This window comes from Gavialis gangeticus, unplaced genomic scaffold (genome assembly GCF_001723915.1).
Source record: "Gavialis gangeticus isolate Ggan-Ray unplaced genomic scaffold, GavGan_comp1, whole genome shotgun sequence".
Taxonomy (NCBI): Eukaryota; Metazoa; Chordata; order Crocodylia; family Gavialidae; genus Gavialis; species Gavialis gangeticus.
The window spans coordinates 73,871,649-73,876,122 of record NW_017728993.1 but is presented as its reverse complement, the minus strand read 5'-3'; the positions used below and the strand labels follow the sequence as shown (position 1 = coordinate 73,876,122).

At 42.9% G+C, this 4,474-nt stretch overlaps 1 long non-coding RNA gene across 1 annotated transcript in view; it reads right to left on the bottom strand.

Annotated features, from left to right (window-relative positions):
- Positions 1-984, bottom strand: part of LOC109287082 — a 32,033-nt gene extending 31,049 nt beyond the window's left edge. Inside the window, exon 1 of the long non-coding RNA XR_002094761.1 lies at positions 438-984. This is a non-coding gene — a long non-coding RNA (uncharacterized LOC109287082). The remainder of the gene's footprint in view (positions 1-437) is intronic.
- Between the last annotated feature and the right edge of the window lie 3,490 nt (positions 985-4,474).

Genomic DNA, 4,474 nt, shown 5'->3' with positions numbered 1-4,474 from the left:
GGGGGGGGGGGGGGTTCTGTTCTTTATGAAAGCAAAAACTGACTTATCTATCTTACATTGCTGTAAATCAACAGCAAATCAACCCCCAGAAAACCTTCCCCTCCATTTATGCTATTATAACATCCATGGAGTTACAACAGCACAAAAATAAAATCAGGCACAATTACACAGTAATTGTAATGGCCTTGATGTATTTGTGGATACAGATTGGTCATAGAAGCATATAATACAATGATGAGCAAGCACAAATAGGATTGGGTTTGATTCAATTAAGTGCACATCATCACATTAGAATGCATCTAAAACTAACTGTATCTGCAATTTTTGGCTTGCTTGAAAACATTATATCATGACATTTCTAGTATTTTCTGGTTCCAAATATCTCAAGTTTTACACTAATATTGCAATGTTTTAACATACCTTGATCTGAGCTAGACCTGGATCTAGACCTGGATATAACAATTCAGAAACAAGTAGAAATTAAAAAGAAGTAATTAGTTTAATTGTGGTAGAGCTTAGATACCCTGATGACAGAGTAGGTTGCCACTGTGCTAGGCATGGCATAAAAAGACAAAGAATGGCTCAAAGAATCTGTAGTCTATCTCTCTGATCCTAGAAGAGTCTAAGGGGTTGCCTCATTGTTTAGCCTAGGATTGCCACTAAGAGACATGTCCTACCCACTTGTTCTTGCTCCATGTGCACCTAAGCAGAGCTCTAACTAAGAGGGTTTGTGCCTGGGAAAAATTGTGTTGGAAGTGGGGATAAGGGAACTAGGCGATCACTGAATGCCAAAGGGGGTGAAGAGACTAACCTGCCTCAGGGACTCAAAAAAAATCCATGACTGCAGCAGCCACAGCATGGTCTAGCCATTCTGGCTTTTGCTGGTATGGCAGCAGTGTACTGTCCTTCCCCCAGTTGCTGTTGTTGACTTAGCACAGACCCCCTAGGGGGCCACCATTCTGATACCCCCACTAAATTGGCACCTAGGACTGGCCCTGCTTACGCATGTCAAGTTACTGCATCAAAGCCTGGCAATTAGAGACAAAGGGAGTTTATACATGCGGTCTGGGAGGTGGGGGCATTAATTAGAGCAGCTCTGAGAGCCACTGTAATTAAGGCACCTGGAGCATCTCATATATCAGTGTAGCAGGGGTGGGCAAGATGCAGCCTGCCAGGCCATTCTATCTGGCCTGCCAGGCCCCTAAAAATTTAGAAAATTAATATCTATCTGCCCTGGGCTGCCTGTCATGTGGCCCTCAACGGCTTGCCAAAACTCAGTAAGCAGCCCTCTGCCCAAAATAACGGCCCGCCCCTCGCGTAGCTGCACTGGAAAATGGGGGTGACGGTGCTTTAACTAACGCTTGTTGAATGAGCTTTACTAAAAGTGCCCCTGCCACCATTTTTCAGTGCGGAAATGATGATACACAAGATGCTGGAGTCTGTTGGAGCACGGTAATTACCACACTCCAGCAGAATGGATTAATTAAAGTGTATCAGAGCAGTCTCGCTGCTCATGTATAGGCACTCAGGGAGCTTGAAAGCAGTGCTCGGGTGCACACTCAGGACTCCTGTAAGCCATATGCTCCTAATTGCTAGGCTTGGGTAGGCACAGAGGCATATCAGTTGGAGCTTGTTTCCTGGTGATGGTCCCAGGCCTGGAAGGGATTCATTACAGACATGTTTACTTTATACACCACAAGCAGTTCAACGCATAGTGCACAATGCCCAAGAACAATACAGCAATTATGATTAGAATACTAAACAGTCACCACAGTGCACTGTTCCTGTATGTCATCATCAGAGATCCTGGTTTTCACTGATAAAAAAAAATTCCCCAATTTTTGAATTTAAAGTAGTAACCCAAAATCCACATTTTTCAATGATTAAAATGAAACACCACTATATAGAGATATACATATAGCTATAGATACATCTGTATCTATACATTAGTGGCATTTCAGTTTAATCATGGAAAAAATGTGGATTTTGGGCTCCTTCTTGTTATCTGAAATTTGGGGATTTTTTTTTTTAATCAGACAAAACTAGGAGCCCTGGTCATCATTGTCCAAGTGTTTTACAGAATCATAGAAAATTAGAGCTGGAAGGGACCCAGGAAGTCATCTAGTCCAACCCCCTGTTCAAACAAGGACCATCCCCAACTAGATCATCCCAGCCAGGGCTTTGTTGAGCTGGGCCTTAAAAGCTCCCAAGATGGAGATTCCACTCCCTCTCTATGTAACCTGTTTTGAAGGCACTATGACAAGTGAGTTTTCAAAAGCACAAAGTAGTGGCTTTGCAGTGGGAGGGGGTTGTTTTGTTTCATTTCTTGCTGGGATCTCTTCCTATATACAGCAGTCAGGATGCAAGAAAGGGTGAAAAAAATCTTAGAAAGCAATAAGCATCTATTACAGAACATTGTTTGGTTTAGGTTCACAAATTAAAAAATAAGAGACTTTGGATTCCCATAAAGTAAACTGGTCATGGTGACCTTGCCACATAGCAACTGGCAGAATGTAACAAGACAGAACATAAAACAAGTCCTTTGCTGCTACTACTTTTACACTCTGCATTTCCTGCTAGGAGAAAATTTCTTGAGTGAAATATGCCATTTAAGAAGCTGTGAAAAAGACAGGGTATATCCTTTGAACAATTACCTAGCAAAAGACAAAGATTTGACATTAGCTGAGGATTGAGGTCACTAATGGAGCGTGTATTTTTTTAGAATGATTATGAACACAGTTTGCACAGAAATCAGAGCCAAAAAGTGGTTGTACAATTAAAGTGTAGACTCTGGGAGTAGTGCTATTGTATCAATACAAAAATAAATTAAAGTGCAGAAGACATCAAAAGATTCCTTTAGTCTTCATATTTGCGGGCATTGGGACAGATTTTCTAAAACAATGCAAACCTTTCTACAAAAGCCTCTTCCTTCTTGAACTGTAGGAAGGAGGACAAATTTATTTGTGGAAGGTCAGGTGGTTTTGCTGCTGATACTGCCTTTGCCTAAGGGCCTCACTAATAGGATAGGGGATGGAAGTTAGCTGTATTTTATACCTGTTATTCCAGTAAAGCTGCTTCTCAACCAGTACTGTAAAAAGAGCAGGTTGAGAAGGGCACTAGCCTCAGATGCCATCATTTAAAGAGCCCCAAGTATGGTAACCTCCAGGAAGCCTATGCCTCAGCAGCCACAGCCAGACAGGGTGCTCAGAGCTGGCCACAGCCCCAGCTGCAACCCAGTCAGGCACAGTGCTGGCCCCAGACTTAGTTATAGTCAGGCAGGATGCATAGAGTTAGCCCTAGACCAAATTGCATGTAAGGAACCAGCCACAGCAGTAGCTACTATCAAGGTGTTGTAACGCATTACAATTCACATGTGTTACCTGTAAAGGAATGTTAGACAGTATTAAACTTAGCACATGCTGTAAGTAGTCATTAAGGGTTTCCACCCTCTCTATTGTGCACAACTTTTATTTGCTGCTAGAAGGCTAGTGAGCAGGGGTATGGCTAGAAACTCCCAAGTTTGCCCCATGGATGCCCAAGCTGTCTGGCTGTCCACTGGCTCCCCACTCACCTCCCCCTCCCCCACCCCCCACACCTTTACCCCAGCTCCCTGGCACTTACCTATTCACCCACAGGTATCTGGCGCTTCCATATCTCTGCCAGTCTGGAGCATTAGAGTTTCGATCATGCATATGTGGGGACAGGAGTAGGAGCAGGGTATCCTGGGATGCTGAAGGATGATAAATTGCTAGTATCAAGCTGTGGAGCAAACTGATGTCACTGTAACAAGAACTGCTTAACATCATCTCAAAATAAAGTGGCCCAAACTCTGAGATGCTCAGAGAACACCTAGCTGTTTTGTTTTCTTCCTGCCTTAATGTGGAGACACTTCCATCTGAAGTGCATTCAACATGTGGGAAAGGTAACACCCTCAGATAAAATCCTTCAGCTTTTCCCCCCATTCCCCTGGCTTTTCCTTCCTCTATGGTGCTTGGTACAATACCCTCACCTCTCTGTTCCCCTGTTACATCAATTTTGCCCAAGATGCATAAAGTGCAAGTTACACCCATGTTCTCAACAGACATAATGAGCCCATGCACAGCACTACACTAAATTGGCTATAAGCACAGACAATTCTCAAGCAGGATTAGGTCAGAACCAGTTCAGGTATCTCTGCATTTTACTTTGGTGACATATTCATAAGCTCCCAACAGGAGAGTTTTAGCTGCCTTCTGTTGCAAAAGCTTCCTCCCTAAGCAGATTCTGTACCTTATGGACCTCATAGGAGCTTACACATACAAAAGCAGATACAAACTTGAGATAAGACTGACTCTGATGTTTGTATTCTGCAGCAGGAAACATTTGCTTTTGTTCTAGGAAGTATTCCTACGTATTATGACTTTCTTCTACCACATCTGTCTTCTCTATTTAGATTATGCAACAAATTAGTCGGTCATAAAATTATGTTGACTGG